Below are 22,495 nucleotides of genomic sequence, written 5' to 3' on the forward strand. Positions count from 1 at the left end.
TGGCAGGATTAGTATAATGCAATTACTATAGAATTCCAAGTCTACCTGAAGGTTTAGAGCTTCCAAAAGAAGATTTGAAAAGTAAATAAAAATTAAATATTATCAATTTTGTAGCACAGATCAACAGCAGCTACTTATTGTTTTTTAACCACCACTGTGGGATGCTGCCTTGCAAATATTTCTGGAGCAGGTTACAAGAGTCAGGGTAAAGAAAAGGGACCCTGTCCTTCAAATCTCATGAGGACTCACTTGCTGCTTGCTGCTTCTGCTTATGGAGGTCCCGAAAGAGATGAACAATCATTGTTTTATTCCCCAAACATTACGCAGTCTCTTTGTCCCTCTATGCAACCAATTTTCAGTAGATTTAAAAAGTGAAAATATTTTTTCCTTATTGTTCTTTTTCTCATAAGACATTTGTAGACAAAAACATTCAAAATTAATCATATATATAATTAGATATATACATACATATATGTGTGTGTTATATACACACATATATGTATGTATTATATACATACATATATGTATGTATTATATACATACATTATATACATACATATACACATACATTATATACATATATACATATACACACATATATATACATATATACACATATATGCATACTGTATATATACATATATATACACATGCACACACATATATATATAGTGAATTGTGGTTTTAACAATATGTGCCCCATAAATATGTGTCTCAAAAAAGACCCAAGAAGAAGCTCAATACAGCAGATTTATAGGAGAGAAAGAACCTATACAATGAATAAATAAAACTCTACCAAACCACAGATGCAGAAAATCTTATTTTCAACTTACAGCACTTTAAAATTTAAATGCTTTTTTTCAGCACCATCAAAATCACAAACCACAGAGTGAAACAGAGAAGTATGGCTCATTTTAAGAACAACTACTAAAAAATTATGAAAAAATAAGCTTTTTTTCACAGCTCAAATGGCAGCCTTACTAAAATAAAATATTTAAAATTAAGCTACATAATGAGCTAACAAAAGAAGCACAAACAATTATGAACAAAAATTGTTAATCAAAAGAGTAAAATTATTTTAAAACCTAAAAAAGTCTAGTGATAAACCATACAGTGAAATAGAGAATTATGGCTAATTTTAAGAATTGAAAAAAATTATGATCCGAAACATTTTTAGACAGCCCAATTGGTGGTCTTACTGAAACATGTTATTTAAAATTAAGTTTCAGAGTAAGCTAATAGAAGAAACAAAAGAAGCACAAGAAATTATGGAAAAAATTAATAAAAAATATAAAATTATTTTAAAACCTAAAAAAGTCTAGCGATAAAAAGAAAAAAAAAATTCACTACAGATATTTAAAAGCAGGCTTGAGCCAAAGGAAGAACAAACTATCAGCAAACCAAGGAAAGGGTGTTGATATTATTAAGTTAGGAAAGGATAGAAAAAAATAAGGTAATGGGAACAAAGTCTAAAATGCTGTGGAACACTATCAAGCAGCCATATTATGTGTACTGGAAATCCAAAGGATGAGAAAAAGAATCAGGAAGTTTATTTAGAAACAATAATGGTAAAGAATGTCAAATGCAACAAACTCCAAGTAAGGGAAACAAAAAGAAACAAACTCAAATTATATGATAATTAAAGTCTTCAAAAGAAAGACAGAGAAAATCCTGAAAGCAACAAAAGAAGTGGCTAGTAAAGTTTCAAGAACCCTAAAAAATAATCAGCAGATATCTTTACTGAAAACTCAGAAGACAGAAAGCAATAGATTAACACATTCCAAATGATGTAAGAAAAAACATTTGAACAGAAGTGTTATGTTCAAAACATTGTCCCTTATAAATGAGGGAGAAATTATGACATTTCCAGATAATAGCTGGGACATTTTACCAGTAGACTACATTTTTAGAAATGCCTTATGGGATACTTCATTGTTAAATGAACAGACAATAAAGAGCAGTATGAATGAATATATAATACTCTAAAGATAAATATATAAGCCATTATAAAACATAAAGAATAAGATTGTACAGCTCCATAATTTGTTTCCCATGTAATTTAAAACACAAATAGATTTAACAAAATTAATATCACTAACTTGCATTTTTGACATACAGTGCATAAAGGTATGATTATGAGAACTCAATAAGGAAATCATTGGGGTGAAGCTATACAGGGTTAAGGGATTTGTGTGTTATTGAAAGTAAGCTAGTATAACTTTAAAAGTGGAATAACTTTAGAATATTCAATGTAATCACAGTATCAATGACAATTAAAAAAGAAAAAGAGGAACAGGCAGGTAGAAAGCTTTCTGTATTACACCAGAGTGTAGGAGATGTGGATTTAGCTACTTCCACTTGAGGTTACTAAGCCAGCTATCATGTATCATGAGACAAAGCTGAAGCTGTCCCACCAGGGCGTAAGTGTGGAGAGCCTAAAACACATGGTGTAGGTTCTATTTCAAGCAATTTTTACTACACCAGTGCGATGAAGTAGAATAGGCTCATCCATATGCAGAACCTGGTGGAGAACTGGAGGCAGAAAGAAGTGGCTATGTGGAGATGCAAATGAAACAAATTTGGCACAGCAACTGCTCCAATTCTGTGTCTTTGTTCATGGCTTTCCAGGAGTTTTAGGTTGAAACTATTGTTGACAAAAGACAAGACAAAAACAGAAAGACAGAGGCCAGGCACAGTGGCTCAACCCTGTAAACCCAGCACTTTGCAAGGCTGAGTTGGGCAGATCAGGAGTTCAGGAGATCGAGACCATCCTGGCTAATACAGTGAAAAGCAGTTTCTCCTAAAAATCATGATGTTAGTCAGGTGTGGTGGCATGACCCTGTAATCTCAGCTACTTGGGATGCTGAGGCAGGAGAAACACATGCACCTAGGAGGCAGAGGTTGCAGTAAGCCAAGATTATGCAACTATGCCACTGTACTCCTGCCTGAGTGATAGCTGAAGACTTTGTCTAAAAAAAAAAAAAAAAAAAAAAAATTTTGTGTTGGAAAGGTTAGGAAGAAACAGTATGACACATGGGAACCAGAGCAGCACCGGTGAAAACTGAAGGTATGATTAACAGATGACAGACTGAAAAATAGTCTGGTATGGACCAGAACAACTAGAACTTTTTCAAACAATACCAGAAGATGACCTTCTACGTCTACCAAGACCAACTTTTCTAAGAACGCTCCTAAAATCCTAGTATCTGGCCAACACCACAAATTCAAAAGCAGCCAGTTATGTGCTGCCAGCAAGAATGTTAGCAGTAATCCAGGGTCACCACTGTTTGACCCAAAGAATATGGAGCTACTATATTCAACTATCAAGAAAGACACTTGCCCCTTAAAGCCCTTTTAACAAGAACTCAGTGAGTGGGATTCAGGAATTCAAGAATCTGGACCCTATTGCAGCAGATCAGCAGGACACAGTGGTCTTCAAGGAGGAGGAAGGGAAGTTCATCAGGGCTTTACCAGATCCCAGAGAAGGACAGTGTGGAATAGATAACAAGACCCAGATTCACCCACTATTTTCTCAGAAGTCTGGCTCAGTTACTGCTTCCATGGCTTCAGACTCAGGTAACAAAAAAGGTACAATGGTATTAATGGGCCTATTAGCAGCCAATGGGAAAAGAGAAATGCACACATTAGTTGCAAGAATGAAAGGTGGACAAAGAAATGTTACTGGCAATGGCAGAGACCAGCCTTTTATCAAGAATATGTACTTCACCATAGGGCTAACAGAAAGTTCCAGCACACACAGAGATATTGTAGTGAAGAAGGAGGATGGATTCATCCATATGTTGCTATAAACTAGATTGACATAACAAAATGCACTGAATATAGAAGAAATTAAAGAAAAGGTTAATGCTCTGAATAGAGCTGCTGTGGGTGGGAGCAAGCGTGTGCTGTTCAGTGCAGCTGGAAGTGTCCTTTGCTGTGGTCTCGATTTTGGGTACTTTCTGAAGTATTTAAAGAAGGACAGAAACAGAACAAGCCTTGAAATGGTGAACACCATCAAGAACTTTATGAATAATTTCAATCAATTTTAAAAGCCTATTTTTGTATCAGTCAGTAGCCCATCCTTTGGAATACATGTATCCATACTGCCTCTTTGTGATTTCTTCTGAGATAATGAAAAGGCTTGTTTTCAAACACCTTATATGACATATAGACAGAGTCCAGATGGATGTCGTGTTGCTTTAGTTCCTACTTGAACTTTGCATCATCCAGCCTCCTTAATTATTGTTGCCATGAGACATTAATTCATCCATTGATTGGTCCCACGCCAAGGTCTCAGGCCAAGCTGTCACTTTAGCTCCTTCTTTATCCAGGGCCAAGTTCCAAGGCTGAGACTTGTAGCTTCTACAAATCATCACTGCAGTTCCAGATGAATCCAAGGCCAAGTTTCATGGCCAAATCGAATAACACTTACTCCAAGAACACTAAGCACATTCCTTTACTGCTCTGCCTTTAGAACCGGTAAAACACAGCCTCATAGTAGGTAAACCACTCACATTCCACGCCCACTGTGAAGAGTTTTTTACTTTCACCTTTAAAAGTTTTGATTCAACTTTTTGCATTCATCCTCCTTAATTTTCTTGGCCATGAGACAAAGAACTCTGTGTGATACCTCACATTTAGAGATTTCTAGATTGTAGTGCACTAATGAGACCACAATGATTGAAGTCTGGGAATTGAGCTCTGGGATGCATCAGCCTTGCGAGACCAACTGACAAACTGTCCCCACACTGCGACACACACCATTGGGGGCAGTCAACCATATAGTGGTCACCAACAGAGTCTGAAAAGGGGCAAGGCAGATTTATAGAGCCTAGAATCCTGAGAGACACCATCAAGCAGCCATACATATGCATTTTGGAAGTTCGAAGGAAGAGACAAAAGATCATGGAGACTATTTAACAAAATAGTCATAAGAACGTGACAATTTACACAATAAATAAACACCCAAGAATCTCAACAGACTCCAAGTAACAAAAACTCATAGAAACAAATTCAAACTTACCTGATAATTAAACTGTCTAAAACAAATACAAAGAGAATCTTGAGGATTTTCAAGGGAAGCAGGGAAAGTAGCTAGTCATGTAAATGGGTCCCTAAAAATAACAAGTGGATCACTTATCTGAATAACCACTGAAAAGCAGTAGATTTCTTATCTGAAAACTAGCAGTATAGAAAGCAGTAAACTAATATATTCCAAGTGCTGTCAGAAAAAAACGTCAAACCTAAAACTTTTGATCCACTAAATTGTCCATCAAAGGTGAGGGACAAATTGTGACATTCCCATATGAAAACCGGCACCTTTTACAAGTAGACTACCCTTTAAGAAAAGTCTTATGGAGTGCTTCAGGGTAGAATGGACAGACATGCAAAAGCAGCATGAACAAACAAAGATTAAGGTAAAGATAAATACATAAGCAAATAAATAAGATAAAAATTTGGCTGGATGCAGTGGCTCATGCCTATAATTCCAGCACTTTGGAAGGCTGAGGTGCATGGATCAGGAGCTCAGGTGATCCAGACCATCCTGGCTAACACGGTGAAACCCGGTCTGTACTAAAAATACAAAAAATTCGCCAGGCAAGGTGGCAGTAGCCTGTAGTCTCAACTACTCGGGAGGCTGACACGGGAGAATGGAGTTAACCCAGGAGGCAGAGCTTGCGGTGATCCAAGATCACACCACTGCACTCCAGCCTGGCTGACAGGGGGAGATTCCATCTCAAAAAAAAAAAAAAAAGAAAGAAAAAATTAATAATATGCACCTCCACAAGTTGTTCTCCACGTAACTTAAAACACAAATATATTTAATAAAAAAATCACCTCTTATTTGTTTTTGACATAAAATGAATAAAGGTATAATTTTGAGAACTCAGTTAGTGAAATAACGGTGGTAAATTATACAGGAGTAAAGGTTTTTGTGTTACTGAAGGTAAGCTAGTGTAACTTTAAAAATGTTATAACATTAGAATGTTCCATACAATTGTCATAGCTACCACAATTAAACAAACAAACAAAAAACAGTAACAGGAAGGAAGAAAGCTTTCTGTACTTCATCAGAGAGTTGGGGCTGTGGATTAAGCTACTCTCACCTGAGGCTACTGAGCAAGCTATCATGCAGCATGAGACAAAGCCCAAGCTGTCCCACCAGGGAGTAAGTGTGGAGAGGTTCAGGAACATAGCATAGCTGCTAGTTCACACAATTTTCACTACACCAGTGGTGACAAAATAGAAGAGGTTCATCCATATGCAGAACCTGGTGAAGAACTGGAGGCAGAAAGAAGTGGCTATTTGGAGAAGCAACTGAAACGAAGTGGGCACAGCAACTGCTCCAATCCTGTGTCTTTCCTCATGGCTTCCCAGGAGTTTGAGGATGAAACTATTGTTGACAAAAGACAAGATAAAAATGGGAATACAGAGTATTTGGTTCAGTGGAAAGGTTATGACAAATAGGATTACACTTGGGAACCAGAGCAGCACCTCATGAACTGTGAAAAATTTATACATAGTTTTAATAGATGACAGACTGAAAAACAGAAAAAACTGACATGGACTAGAAACAGTAGAATTTTTTCAAACAATGCCAGAAGAACTTCCAGATCTACAAAAGTTAGCTATTCTAAAAACTCTTCTAAAATGCTAGTGACTGCTAAACACCACATATCCAAAAACAGCAAGTTATTTACTGCCAGCAAGAACGTTAGGAGAAAGGCAGCTTCAATTCTCTCAGACACAAAGAATATGGAGATAATAAATTCAACTATCAAGACCCTTGCACCTGACAGCCCATTTAACAAGAAGAAAACTGTGAGTGGCTTTCAGAAACTTGAGGAACTGGACCCTATTGCAGCAGATCAGCAGGACACGGTGGTCCTCAAGGTGACAAAATGGAAACTCCTCCGGTACCCTTTTTCACATCCTGGTGCAGAACAGACTGGAATAGAGAACAAGACTCAGAAACAACCACTAATGTCGAAGATGTCTGGCTCAATTACCAATTCCATGGCCACAGGTTCTGCTACCCAAAAAGATATAGTGGTATTAATAGACCCATTAGCAGCCAATGGAACAACAGGCATGCATACCTCAGTTCCAAGAGTGAAAGGTGTGCAAAGAAATATTACTGATGACAGCAGAGACCACACTTTTTTCAAGAAGATGTACTGCACCATAAGGTTAACAGAAAGTGGCAGCACATACAGAGACATTTTAGTGAAGAAAGAGGATGGATTTATCCAGATAGTGCTATCAACTAGATCGACAGAAAAAAATGCACTTAATACAGAGTAATTAAAGATATGGTTAATGCTCTGAATAGTGCTGCTGCAGATGAAAGCAAGCTCCTGCTGTTCAGTGCAACTGGAAGTGTCTTTTCTTGCAGTCTTGATTTTGGGTACTTTGTGACGCACTTAAGGAATGACAGAAACAGAGCAAGCCTTGAACTGTTTGACACAATCAAGAACTTTGTGAATACTTTTATTGAATTTAAAAAGCCTATTGTTGTATCAGTCAATGGCCCTGCCATCGGACTAGGTGCATCCCTCCTGCCTCTTTTTGATCTCGTGTAGGCTAATGAAAAGGTTTGGTTCCAAACCCCTTATACGACCTTTGGACAGAGTCCAGATGGCTGTTCTACTATTACATTTCCAAAAATGATGGGTAAAGCATCTGCCAATGATACGTTAATTGCTGGCGAAAGCTGACAGCATGGGAGGCATGTGCCAAAGTCCTGGCCTCTCAGGTATTTTGGATGGGAACTTTCACTCAAGAGGTTATGATTCAAATTAAGGACCTTGATTCACATAATCGAATTGTACTGGAAGAATGTAAGGCCCTTACTCACTGTAATATTAAGTTGGAGTCGGAACAGACCAATGAGAGAGAGTGTGAGGTGCTGAGGAAGATCTGGAGCTCAGCCCAGGGGACAGAATCCATGTTAAAGATGTTGAAAATAAATTTGATGAGTTTAAATTGTCAGTCTGTCTGCTCAGGGCACGAGAACTAAGCTGAACTAAGTGTATCATGAGTTGCAAGATGCCCTAATCCATCTTCATAGCCCAAAACAATTTCACCCATAGCTAAGGCTTGGAAACAGAACTGGAAATGTCCAAGCTAAGTATTTAGATTTTCACATCATTTTAAGCACTGTAGCTTTAAAAGAAGTAATACAAGAGTTTCTTTGTCCAAATGTGATTATTTTATGCACACATAAGTCCAAATATAAAAGCAGACTGTTGTGTACTAGACTATTCTTGCAAGCTCTAATATGTATCTATGGCTACTACTATATATAATAACAGAGTTGTGTTTTATTAGATGTTTATGACAGCGAATCCTGTAATAATGTTGATTTTACTTATTTTTATATCCTGGAATACCTGCACTGCATTATAAGGCAGCCTTAACTTCCATCCCAGAAAGACACAGAACTATCAGAGATGGTGCCCTTGACTTTATAGTGGCACAAACACTTCAGAGACACACAATTATAAATTAAAAGACTTGTCTTTTAGAAGAAATACTTCTGGCACAAAATTCACTGATGATCATTCTCCTAAACTGAACATATGACTAGAATTTGTGGTGAGATATCAATTGATTTTCTTTTCCTTTATGAATAGCTAGTTCTTACCCAGTTAATGAAAGAAAACTTTGTCTCTCTAAAGTAAAACTTGCTGCAACATATTAGTGAAATCTAGAATCATTTTGGTGGAAATACACAGGTTTTAATGTTTGTAGTGTGCAGATTTAGGTTACCTTAGAGTATGTTCTAGTTAATAAGTTAAAATTCTGGACACATTATTAAAGGCAAAAACTTCTTTCAAAACAAACAGCCCTACACTCTGTATGAGCTTTAAAATTATCTGTGTCTCTTTTTATGAGCATGCAATTTTCTAGAACACTGTATGTGTTCAGTTGTCCAAAAGCTCTATGAATCCTGTCTTGCTGGTTTTTATTTATTTATTTATTTATTTATTTATTTATTTATTTATTTATTATTATACTTTAAGTTTTAGGTTACATGTGCACAACGTGCAGGTTAGTTACATATATATACATGGGACATGCTGGTGTGCTGCACCCATTAACTCGTCATCTAGCATTAGGTTTATCTCCCAATACTATCCCTCCCCCCTCCCCCCACCCCACAACAGTCCCCAGAGAGTGATGTTCCCCTTCCTGTGTCCATGTGTTCTCATTGTTCAATTCCCACCTACAAGTGAGAATATGCAGTGTTTGTTTTTTTGTTCTTGTGATAGCTTACTGAGAATGACGATTTCCAATTTCATTCATGTCCCTACAAAGGATATGAACTCATCATTTTTTATGGCTGCATAGTGTTCCATGGTGTATATGTGCCACATTTTCTTAATCCAGTCTATCATTGTTGGACATTTGGGTTGGTTCTAAGTCTTTGCTATTATGAATAGTGCCACAATAAACATACATGTGCATGTGTCTTTATAGCAGTATGATTTATAGTCCTTTGGGTATATACCCAGTAATAGGATGGCTGGGTCAAATGGTATGTCTAGTTCTACATCCCTGAGGAATCGCCACACTGTCTTCCACAATGGTTGAACTAGTTTCCAGTCCCACCAACAGTGTAAAAGTGTTCCTGTTTCTCCACATCCTCTCCACTACCTGTTGTTTCCTGACTTTTTAATGATCGCCATTCTAACTGGTGTGAGATGGTATATCATTGTGCTTTTGATTTGCATTTTTCTGATGGCCAGTGATGGTGAGCATTTTTTCATGTGTTTTTGGCTGCATAAGTGACTTCTTTTGAGAAGTGTCTGTTCCTGTCCTTCGCCCACTTTTTGATGGGGTTGTTTGTTTTTCTCTTGTAAATTTGTTTGAGTTCATTATAGATCCTGGATATTAGCCCTTTGTCAGATGAGTAGGTAGCGAAAATTTTCTCCCATTTTGTAGGTTGCCTGTTCACTCTGATGGTAGTTTCTTTTGCTGTGCAGAAGCTCTTTAGTTTAATTAGATCCCACTTGTCAATTTTGGCTTGTGTTGCCATTGCTTTTGGTGTTTTAGACATGAAGTCCTTGCCCATGCCTACATCTTGAATGGTAATGCCTAGGTTTTCTTCTAGGGTTTTTATGGTTTTAGGTCTAACGTTTAAATCTTTAATCCATCCTGAATGGATTTTTGTATAAGGTGTAAAGAAGGGATCCAGTTTCAGCTTTCTACATATGGCTAGGCAGTTTTCCCAGCACCATTTATTAAATAGGGAATCCTTTCCCCATTGCTTGTTTTTCTCAGGTTTGTCAAAGATCAGATAGTTGTAGATATGCAGCATTACTTCTGAGGGCTCTGTTCTGTTCCATTGATCTATATCTCTGTTTTGGTACCAGTACCATGCTGTTTTGGTTACTGTAGCCTGGTAGTATAGTTTGAATTCAGGTAGTGTGATGCCTCCAGCTTTGTTCTTTTGGCTTATGATTGACTTGGTGATGTGGGCTCTTTTTTCATTCCATATGAAATTTAAAGTAGATTTTTCTATTATGTGAAGAAAGTCATTGGTAGCTTGATGAGGATGGCATTGTATTTGTAATTTATCTTGGGCAATATGGCCATTTTCATGATATTGATTATTCCTACCCATGCACATGGAATGTTCTTCTATTTGTTTGTATCCTCTTTTGTTTGCTTAAACAGTGGTTTCTAGTTCCCCTTGAAGAGGTCCTTCACGTCTCTTGTAAGTTGGATTCCTAGGTATTTTAATCCCTTTGAAGCAATTGTGAATGCGAGTTCACTCATGATTTGGTTCTCTGTTTGTCTATTGTTGGTGTATAAGAATGCTTGTGATTTTTGTACATTTGATTGTGTATCCTGAGATGTTGCTGAACTTGCTTATCAGCTTAAGGAGCTTTTGGGCTGAGACAATGGGGTTTCCTAGAAATACAATCATGTCATCTGCAAACAGGAACAATTTGACTTCCTGTTTCCTAATGAATACCATTTATTTACTTCTCCTACCTAATTGCCCTGGCCAGAATTTCCAACACTATGTTGAATAGGAGTGGTGAGAGAGGGCATCCCAATCTTGTGCCAGTTTTCAAAGGGAATGCTTCCAGTTTTTGCCCATTCAGTATGATATTGGCTGTGGGTTTGTCACAGATAGCTCTTATTATTTTGAGATACATCCCATCAATACGTAATTTATTGAGAGTTTTTAGCATGAAGCGTTGTTGAATTTTGTCAAAGGCCTTTTCTGCATCTATTGAGATAATCATGTGGTTTTTGTCTTTGGTTCTGTTTATATGCTGGATTACACTTATTGATTTGTGTATATTGAACCAGCTTTGCCTCCCAGGGATGAAGACCACTTGATCATGGTGGATAAGCTTTTTGATGTGCTGCTGGATTTGGTTTGCCAGTTTTTTATTGAGGATATTTGCATCAATGTTCATCAAGGATATTGGTCTAAAATTCTCTTTTTTGGTTGTGTCTCTGCACGGCTTTGGTATCAGGATGATGGTGGCCTCATAAAATGAGTTAGGGAGGATTCCCTCTTTTTCTATTGATTGGAATAGTTTCAGAAGGAATGGTACCAGCTCCTCCTTTTACCTCTGGTAGAATTTGGCTGTGAATCCATCTGGTCCTGGACTCTTTTTGGTTGGTAAGCTATTGATTAATGCCACAATTTCAGCTCCTCTTATTGGTGTATTCAGGAATTCAACTTCTTCCTGGTTTAGTGTTGGGAGAGTGTATGTGTTGAAGAATTTATCCATTTCTTCTAGATTTTCTAGTTTATTTGCGTAGAGGTGTTTGTAGTATTCTCTGATGTTAGTTTGTATTTCTGTGGGATCGGTGGTGATATCCCCTTTATCATTTTTTATTGCATCTATTTGATTCTTCTCTCTTTTTTTCTTTATTAGTCTGCTAGTGGTGTACCAATTTTGTTGATCTTTTCAAAAAACCAGCTCCTGAATTCGTTAATTTTTTGAAGGGGTTTTTGTGTCTCTATTTCCTTCAGTTCTGCTCTGATCTTAGTTTTTTCTTGCCTTCTGCTGGCTTTTGAATATGTTTGCTCTTACTTTTCTATTTCATTTAATTGTGATGTTAGAATGTCAATTTTGGATCTTTCCTGCTTTCTCTTGTGGGCATTTAGTGCTATAAATTTGCTTCTACACACTGCTTTGAATGCATCCCAGAGATTCTGGTATGTTGTGTCTTGGTTCTCATCGTTTTCAAAGAACATTTTTATTTCTGCCGTCATTTCGTTATGTACACAGTAGTCATTCAGGAGCAGGTTGTTCAGTTTCCATGTAGTTGAGTGGTTTTGAGTGAGATTCTTAGTCCTTAGTTCTAGTTTGATTGCACGGTGATCTGAAAGATAGTTTGTTATAATTTCTGTTCTTTTACATTTGCTTAGGAGAGTTTTACTTCCAATTATGTGATCAATTTTGGAATAGGTGTGGTATGGTGCTGAAAAAAATGTATATTCTGTTGATTTGGATTGTAGAGTTCTGTAGATGTCTATTAGGTCTGCTTGGTGCAGAGCTGAGTTCAATTCCTGGGTATCTTTGTCGACTTTCTGTCTTGTTGATCTGTGTAATGTTGACAGTGGGTTGTTAAAGTCTCCCACTATTAATGTGTGGGAGTCTAAGTCTCTTTGTAGGTTACTCAAGACTTGCTTTATGAATCTGGGTGCTCCTGTATTGGGTGCATATATATTTAAGATAGTTAGGTCTTCTTGTTGAATTGATACTTTTACCATTATGTAATGGCCTTCTTTGTCTCTTTTGATCTTCATTTATTTAAAGTCTGTTTTATCAGAGACTAGGATTGCAACCCCTGCCTTTTTTTGTTTTCCATTTGCTTGGTAGATCTTCCTCCATCCTTTTATTTTGAGCCTATGTGTGTCTCTGCACGTGAGATGGGTTTCCTGAATACAGCACAATGATGGGTCTTGACTCTTTATCCAATTTGCCAGTCTTGTGTCTTTTAATTGGAGCATTTCGTCCATTTACATTTAAAGTTAATATTGTTATGTGTGAATTTGATCCTGTCATTATGATGTTAGCTGGTTATTTTGCCCATTAGTTGATGCAGTTTCTTCCTAGTCTCGATGGCCTTTACATTTTGGCATCATTTTGCAGTGGCTAGTACCGGTTGTTCCTTTCCATGTTTAGCACTTCCTTCAGGAGCTCCTTTAGGGCAGGCCTGTTGGTGACAATATCTCCCAGCATTTGCTTGTCTGTAAAGTATTTTATTTCTCCTTCACTTATGAGGCTTAGTTTGGCTGGGTATGAAATTTTGTGTTGAAAATGCTTTTCTTTAAGAATGTTGAATATTGGCCCCCACTCTCCTCTGGCTTGTAGAGTTTCTGCCGAGAGATCCACTGTTAGTCTGATGGGCTTCCCTTTGAGGGTAATCCGACCTTTCTCTCTGGCTGTCTTTATCCTTTTTTCCTTCATTTCAATTTTGGTGAATGTTACAATTATGTGTCTTGGAGTTGGTCATCTCAAGGAGTATCTTTGTGGTGTTCTCTGTATTTCCTGAATCTGAATGTTGGCCTGCCTTGCTAGATTGGGGAAGTTCCCCTGGATAATATCATGCAGAGTGTTTTCCAACTTGCTTCCATTCTCCCCGTCACTTTCAGGTCCACAAATCAGACGTAGATTTGGTCTTTTCACATAGTCCCACATTTCTTGGAGACTTTGCTAATTTCCTTTTATTCTTTTTTCTCTAAACTTCCCTTCTCACTTCATTTCATTCATTTCATCTTCCATTGCTGATACCCTTTCTTCCAGTTGATAGCATCGGCTCCTGAGGCTTCTGCATTCTTCACATAGTTCTCGAGCCTTGGCTTTCAGCTCCATCAGCTCCTTTAAGCACTTCTCTGTGTTGGTTATTCTAGTTATACATTCGTGTAAATTTTTTTTCAAAGTTTTCAACTTCTTTGCCTTTGGTTTGAATATCCTCCCATAGCTCAGAGTAATTTGATCGTCTGAAGCCTTCTCTCAGCTCGTCAAAGTCATTCTCCGTCCAGCTTTGTTCCATTGCTGATGAGGAACTGCGTTCCTTTTGAGGAGGAAAGGCACTCTGCTTTTTAGAGTTTCCAGCTTTTCTGCTCTGCTTTTCCCCCATCTTTGTGGTTTTATCTACTTTTGGTCTTTGATGATGGTGATGTACGTATGGGTTTTTGGTGTGGATGTCCTTTCTTTTTGTTATTTTTCCTTCTAACAGACAGGACCCTCAGCTGCTGGTCTGTTGGAGTACCAGGCTGTGTGAGATGTCAGTCTGCCCCTACTGGTGGGTGCCTCCCAGTTAGGCTGCTCAGGGGTCCGCGGTCAGGGACCCACTTGAGGCGGCAGTCTGCCCATTTCCAGATCTGCAGCTGTGTGATGGGAGAACCACTGCTCTCTTCAAAACTGTCAGACAGGGACATTTAAGTCTGCAGTGGTTACTGCTGTCTTTTTGTTTGTCTGTGCCCTGCCCCCAGAGGTGGAGCTTACAGAGGCAGGCAGGCATCCTTGAGCTGTGGTGGGCTACACCCTGTTCGAGCTTCCTGGTTGCTTTGTTTAGCTAAGCAAACCTGGGCAGTGGCGTGCACCCCTCCCACAGCCTCGCTGCCACCTTGCAGTTTCATCTGAGACTGCTGTGCTAGCAATCAGCAAGACTCCTTGGGCATAAGACCCTCTGAGCAGGATATAATCTCCTGGTGTGCCATTTTTTAAGCCCTTCGGAAAAGCACAGTATTCGGGTGGGAGTGACCCGATTTTCCAGGTGCCATCTGTCACCGCTTTCTTTGACTAGGAAATGGAATTCCCTGACCCCTTGTGCTTCCCGTGTAAGGCAATGTCTCACCCTTCTTCACCTCGCACGCAGTGCGTGCAACCACTGACCTGCACCCACTCTCTGGCACTCCCTAGGGAGATGAACACAGTACCTCAGATGGAAATGCAGAAATCACCCGTCTTCTGTGTAGTTCGCGCTGTGAGCTGTAGACCGGAGCTCTTCCTATTCAGCCATCTTGGTTCCCAACAGTCTTGTTGGTTTTTAGCGAGGTTCCATTACATAGGCATAATTGAATAATCCACTGCCCACTGGTGATGAATGTCATCTTGGTCACAAGATCTCTATGACGTCGCTTCACCAGCCAACAATCTCTGTGCATGATGGCACATTTGTAAAAGTTTCCCTTGAGCCTACTTATCTAATTATACATACCCATCTTACAGGCTGCACTCAGCTCAAACTATGGGCTTAGGTTTCATTTTGCTATGTATGCACCAGACACAGAATGGAGGCAGATGCATGAGTGAGTGTTGGTTGAGTCCAGCCACTGCACACAGCTTTGCATGTTATCTTTGATGAGGTAAGCAAGTCAGGTACTGGTACAGGTGACAGTTCCCTGCAAATCTTTAAATGAATCAGGCATACCACAAGCTTTCTCTTCTGCAGACACTGAAGAATGAAGTGGCATCCAGAAAAGACGAAATGCTAGAAAATCCAAAGACTCAAAGACGTCGTCCCAGCCCTGGTTTGGGAAAGGTTTAAATCTGGGGTATCTAAAGGGCCAATGTCCTGCTTTCCTTTTTTTTCCTTTCTTTTTTTCTTTTTTTTTTTTTCTTATCTATGAGATCACTATGGCTTAAATTAGGGTGTTCAAAGGTCTCTGTCTGTCTTTCCACTGGAAATTAGAATCTTGTCTGTTCTTCACTCTTTCTCTCTTTGACTTCTTTTCATTTATTATGACAAGCTATAGAACAAATGTGTTGTGTCCCATCATCTTTGTGTCGTATGTAAGGCTATTTCTCAGAAGCAGTAAATTTTGGCTTAGCAATAACATAACGTCTTCCCATTTAAGACTAAAAAAAGGGCTAGATATTAGAAAGCCTCTATATATTTATTGATATATCAAAAAACCTCCCCAGGTCTTACTTTATTTGTTTAAGGCACTGTAATGAAAAAGAAACTTGCACTTTACTGGAACCTCATTCATTGGGCATTTCCTATAAGGGTAGTAAAGAAAGTGGAGGGTTGGATGTAAAAACTGGAAAAGCTCATGATGATGTGACTAAAGATTCTTTACATCAAGAAGATGAGAAAACCTGGGGTAACAAAATTTTGTTTTGATTGTTTCTAGGGAGAATGTTTGTCTTACGTTTGGGAGTTGTTTCTTATGGGCTTTTCTGATATGACTAAGAAGACATGAACAATTTTACAATATTTACAAAGATGTGGGTTGTTTCACAGGGCAAAAAGCCTTGCACATAGAAGACTTCTAGCAATGTGCCTTCGACCCTCAGAAACTATCTACGTCTTCAATAGTATTGACAAGGAAGAGCTACATAGTTGTGGTGGATTGTTGGTCAAATTTCTGCAAGCAGAGAAACAGCCTGTAATATCAGGCTGCAGACACAAATTTAAGAATCCTGTACAATCCTGTGGCCCAATCAAATCAATTTTTTTAAAAAGCCCAACGTTTTTTGTGTGTATGCTTAAGACATGCCCACAGCTACTCAGATAAAAAAACAAGACACCGCATTAAAATGTTGTGTCTTTTGTGTAACCAGAGTGCTTCCAGGAAATAGTTTTCTCTTTTTTAGGACATGTCCTCATTGGACTCCAGTGTTACAAAGGGCACCTTATATTACTAAACATGCTTCAGACTCTGACCTAAATTTCTCTAAATTATCATTTTAGCCTCTGCTCCCAGGCCAAGATCCTGGGTCATGCTTTCACTTTAGCTCTTGTGTGGCTCAAGGCCAAGTTGCTAAGCCAAGCTAAGTCATTACATCAGCTATTAATTTTTCCAGGCACAAGGACTCAGAAAAGATGAGTAGTGCTTTCTTCAAAACTAGTTGGTATATTTTCTTTCTTCTGAGTCCATAAAAATATCAGACTCTTTCTCAAAGTGGAAAACTGACTCTTCTCCACCAGAAGTTTACATATTGAACATTTACTATCATCTCATATTTTGCATTCATAATTTTTAATTTTCTTGAGATTAAAAACATGTGTGTGTCATCTAAAAATGAGAGACTGATAGATTGTGGTTCACTGGGGGACAGCAAGGTTTGCTTTTGGTTCACGGACTGGGAAAGGCTTTAACTAAAAAGTTCAGTAGTGGCTGGGCACGGTGGCTCATGACTGTTATCGCAGCACTTTGGGTGGCCAATGCGGGCAGGTCATGAAGACATCGAGATCGAGATCATCCTGGCTAACATGGTGAAGCCTCCATGAAGTCTACTAAAAATAAAAAAATTAGCCAGGTGTGGTGGTGGGCACCTGTAGTGACAGCTACTTGGTAGGCTAAGGCAGGAGAATGGCATAAACCCCAGAGATGGAGCTTGCAAGCCAGGTTCACGCAACTGCACTCCAGCTTAAGGGATGGAGTGAAAATCCATTAAAAAAAAAAGTGTGTAGGAGAGCAATTCCAAACGATTTACATTCATATCTGCAGCTTGTCCTCTATTTGCATTCATATCTGCAGCTTGTTCTCAGTTTTTATTTGTTTGTTTTTGTTATTTGTTTTTTTATCTAGTTTTAATATCTGAAGAGCAAACAAAGCTCTGGGCCAGTGCCAGGTAAAATCTGATTGATTGCCTGCCATTCTTACAAAGCTTAGGAGAAAGAGATGCTGGGAGACATTTGCAGTCTCCTTTCACCCTCTGCTGTTGAAAATGTTACCTCTATTGCAACTGTTTTCTTTCACAGAGGATCCAGCTGTCATGTAGGACTGAAAGGATACCTAAGTTAATTGAAGATTTCCGGTTAAGACTATACCACGAGGTTATGTGAAGGCCTCCAAACTAACTACAGTTTCTGACAGCCATCAGAGTGTTGGCACCAAAAATTCCAGGCTTTTCTGTGGCATTTTATTTATTTATTTTTTGTCATTGTGTGGCTAATGTCCCTCCTGTTTCTTCTTTGTTGCAATGTTGTGACCTGGAGATATAAGCTTACTGGTAAAAGTCAGTCGTTAGAAATATAATTCAAAGAGTTGCTATTTTGTGATTTTTTTTCTTCAAAAGAGGAAGAATCCAAAATTGTGGTCTGAAAATTTTTATTTGATAAGCATATTTTTGTCCACGGATGATAGATATCCATGACAATGTAGAGAATGGCATACATTCAAATAAAATTTCTCTTTTTGGCCTGTTATTTCTCTTTAAAAAGCTTAGCACAACCATATATATCTAAACAGTTTCTTTGTGAGACACATCCCTTTTCTGCAGAGAAACATACTGTGGGGAAATGCGATAGAAAGTTAACCTCCCTTTTCTAACTTTTGTCTATATAAACCTGGGATTCAGCATTTTCATGGAATATTTTACATCTTAAAATACAACCTAGTGATATACGGTTTTTCTCTGTGGGGAAGCCTTGTCAGTACTTTGCACAAAACCCTTGGATTTTTAACTCCTCTCTTTCCTATATCTCTCTAACAGTAATAAGACTCTGTGCCCTATCAGTAAACAGAAAGAAATTTTCTTTTTGAAAATTTTCTTATTTCAAAGAAAGAAATTTTCTTATCAGTAAAAAGAAAGAAATTCACTTTCAATAATCAGAAGGAAGGTGCCCTTGAGAGACATATTTTAGCTAAGTGTGCCTTATGAAAGCCAGGCATACAATCTTTACTTGTTTTGAGCCACACCTACTTCCTCCAGCAACACTGACATTTGAACTAACAAAGAATTTTATGTTTCAAGATCAATCGATCTTATTTCCTGCAATTTCAATATTTTTTCTAGGCCATAGCAAGGGAAGTCACAAATAGTATTAAAATTCTTTCCCTATAAAAGTGTCTTGCTAGAATCCAATGAATATTTAATCGTTTTTTAGGTTCCCAAGTTACTTTGGCCACCTTCTGGGTTGAGTAGGCTTAAGAAATCAACAGAGTCACCAGTGGGGAGCTAAAGCCTGTGTAGGTAAACATTACTTGTCTGGTTGTCTAGCTCCTCTGGAACTGTGGGTGAAGCTTTAGCTTGCATCCATGGGGGCACTATGTCAGTCAACAGACTCAGAAAAGACAAGAGGAATGCAAAAACAAGGAATATCCTATCTTTTTATTCAGTCAGGGCTACTTCAAAAGGGGGAAAAAGAGAATATGAAGATTTTTTTCTATATTTATTTAGAAACTTCACAAAGTCTCTGCCATGTGCACCTCTCTAGATTACATTCTGAAACACAGAAATTTCATTGACTGTGAGAATCTGAAAAAAGAAAGTGGCTTATTTTTGTATTTATTGCTCAAGGTCATGACAGCCCTACCAGCTCCAGGACAGACATGCCTAGCTTTCTGAGGGAAGTGTTCATTTTAGTACTATTCAGCAGGTGCATCTTTTCTTCAGATGGCAAAGAAAATAGTTGGATTTTTTTTTTTTTTGTACAAACTTACTTTGATTTGGGAGACAACCCAGATCTTTCTAAGCATTGTAAAGCAGACTCTGCCCTCTTGGCAGTCATAACAGGCAGGATTCAAGGAGACAATTCATTAAAGTCAGAGACACACCCCTGAGGAACACTCAAATCTATCTTCTAAATGCCATACCTGCCACCCTCATTTACAACCTCCAATAGCCATTTCATCAGCTTGTCTTGTTGTGCCACTAAAGAAACGCCAACCTAACTGTTGCCCCTGCAGAAAATACTCCCTAGATGTGACACTGATATAGTAGAAGTTTTCTTCTCATTGCAGGGACTTAGACAAAAGAATGAAAAACGTAAGCAAATGTTCTGTGATGAACCTGGTGGATATAGAGAGATATTTCAAAATCTAACTCAAATGCTTAATCATACCTGAATAGATGACACATTACTCCTAAACCAAACCCTAACGGTTGCCCTCAAGCAGGCAGCTTTACAGAGAGCAGAGTTACTCATGGATGAACCACATGTTTTCATAAATCATGAAAAAGGGAGGGTGAAAGGAAAAAAAAGTTGAACTGATAACAGAATTCTTATTCAAACTAGGAAAGGATGGAGTTCTGAAAACTGAATTGGAATCTTATTGATCCTATAGTGGAGTGAAAAATATTAGTGAACCTACTGGAAGGCTTATAATTGAAGAGGACAAAACTTCATAATTACTCTCTCATAATAGGTTAAAACCACATAAAAATTATAGAGCCTTTTTTAAAATCCTGAGAGAGGCTTTAGTGAAACACATGTTCCTATCTCCCTATTGAGTTAAGATAAAGTTAATCTTACAAGAAAAGTTGATTACCCAAGCAGACCCTGACATCAAAAGAAAGCTGCAAAAATATGTCATAGGTCAGACAATATTGTTGTTTTAACAATGCACCAAGATGTAACAGCCTTTCTTTCATTTGAGATAACACTAAGAGTCTTTTCTTTTACATTTAAGAAGATTAAGGAGTGTAGACACAGGAAACTGTTTGGAGCAAAGGTTTAAATGAGTGACAAAAAAAGCTCTCTGCCAACACAGATAGAAGCTTGAATAACATGTCCACTGGGGGTTAAGGATTATATGGCCTAAAAAATAAAGACATATACTTAGTTTGCAAGCTGTCTTGGAGAATCTGTGACTTAGCTTTGCCCAGGCCCAGGACCTATTAGAGAGTTAACTCAGGCCCTTTTCCTGGGAGCTGTCTGAAGTGATAATTTGCAAAGACTGCTTAGTTTGACACAGGACCTAAATTAAAACTTATCCTGGGATGCTGGCTCAGGACCAATCAGGTATTGAAGAGATGATTCATATGGGTTGAGCAACCAGTCAAAAACAAAAAGAAATATTTCAGCCAGTACCCGCTAGATCCCACTGGGTTTATGCCCACAAAAAAAAAAAAAAAGAAAAGAAAAGAAAGAAAAAAAAATCTTCATTTTCTGAAAGCCCTCTGAGTATACAGAAACAGCATGCCTATGCCAGGCATTGGTTCCCCACCTGAATGAGTGGGAGGCTTGTACAAGATTTTATCTCAACGGACTGAAAGTTGTTGTTGTTGTTGTTGTTTAATTTCCATTTTACCTCCTGTATTACTTGAATCCTGTAGATCACAATGGCTGGTAGAGCCGGGGAACCATTATTCCTGCTGAACAATCTGGGAAATACACACTGGACCTGGTGACCTATGTCTCTGGAACCTTCTACTTTCACTGGTCTCTGCCACAAGCTGGACAAAGTTGAGATATATTCTTTTCCTGCCTGGGCAATTCATTTGAAAATGCCCTACCTTGTCACACTACTAGAAATCAGCATGTGCATCTTGGAGATTCTGGATCTTGTAGTTTTGTGAAGTGGCCAGTAATGCCTTTTTCATTCTCTGGTGACTCCCTTCTACTTTCTAGGACTTCTCTTTCCAGTTCTTGTTTTAAAAGATCAAAAAAGCCACCCCAGAAAGTTTTCCAAAGTGCTATCTGATCCCACAGCCTGCTTCTGTAGTTTTGTTCTGATATTAGAGGATGGCTAAAAATAAATTAGTATTTTAAAATTGTGTATCCCTTGATTGAATTAAGAGACTGAGATGTATATTTTTCAAAAGGCTCTCTCAACCATTCCAAAGAACCTGTGAGATTTTTTCTAGTTTGTGAATTCAACAAGGACAGTTCAGAGTAATTAAGAAGTTTTGTTCTGGTTCTTTCGAAGCCTGCTAATATGCAGAGTAGAAAGCGTTTTCTTTTCTATTCTTCTGTAGGTTTACTAAGGCTTCATTTGGGGTTTTCAAACAGCACTGTTTTTGTTTCTATTGGAAATAATAATTGTGTCTTTTTTTAATCCATTTTCATCCTTCACTTCTGTTTATTTTTTGACTGACTACCGGGTGTCAGTTATTCAACTTCAAATTCCTCTGCTGTCTGTAGTGCTGCCTGTTTTTCAGCAGGAGTTAAAGTGTGGTTTAAAAGTCGCACTGCATTTCTTCATATAAGATGAAACAGTTGGTTGAAATGTTGGAAGCATGTGTTCATCTATCAGGTTCATCAATGAACTGTCTTAAGTCCAGCTTTATGTGTATAAGTTTACTGAAATGAGAAGGAAATTTACTTTTTTCTTTTTATTTTATGATTATTATACTTTAAGTCTTAGGGTACATGTGCACAATGTGTAGGTTAGTTACATATGTATACATGTGCCATGCTGGTGTGCTGCACCCATTAATTTAAACCTTAGTAGAACCATATTCACTGTGCATTTGTTCTAGGGGCAACAGTAATGTTGGAGGTTTCCTGGGCTTGCACAACAAGAGGTGTTTTTATACAACTATTCTAAGCCTCAGTTAAAGGAGTCAGATAGGGCACTTAGAAATTGTGTTTGACCATTCTCTAGAGATTTGTCTCTTTGACTTTGGAAAATTATGTACTATAGACTTACCTTGTATGGTTCCCAAAGGTGTATGGGTAATTTTACAATGTTTACAAAATCTAGGGTTTTTTTGAAGACCAAAAAGACCTAGATGTTGGATATGATTGAAATTATGCTTCTTTGAGAAGGCCTGTCTTCCTATCAGTACATGGCCATATGACCACCTTGTTGCCAGTTGAGTATTATTATTAT

The sequence above is a fragment of the Pongo abelii genome, chromosome Y (genome assembly GCF_028885655.2).
Source record: "Pongo abelii isolate AG06213 chromosome Y, NHGRI_mPonAbe1-v2.0_pri, whole genome shotgun sequence".
NCBI classification, from domain to species: domain Eukaryota; kingdom Metazoa; phylum Chordata; class Mammalia; order Primates; family Hominidae; genus Pongo; species Pongo abelii.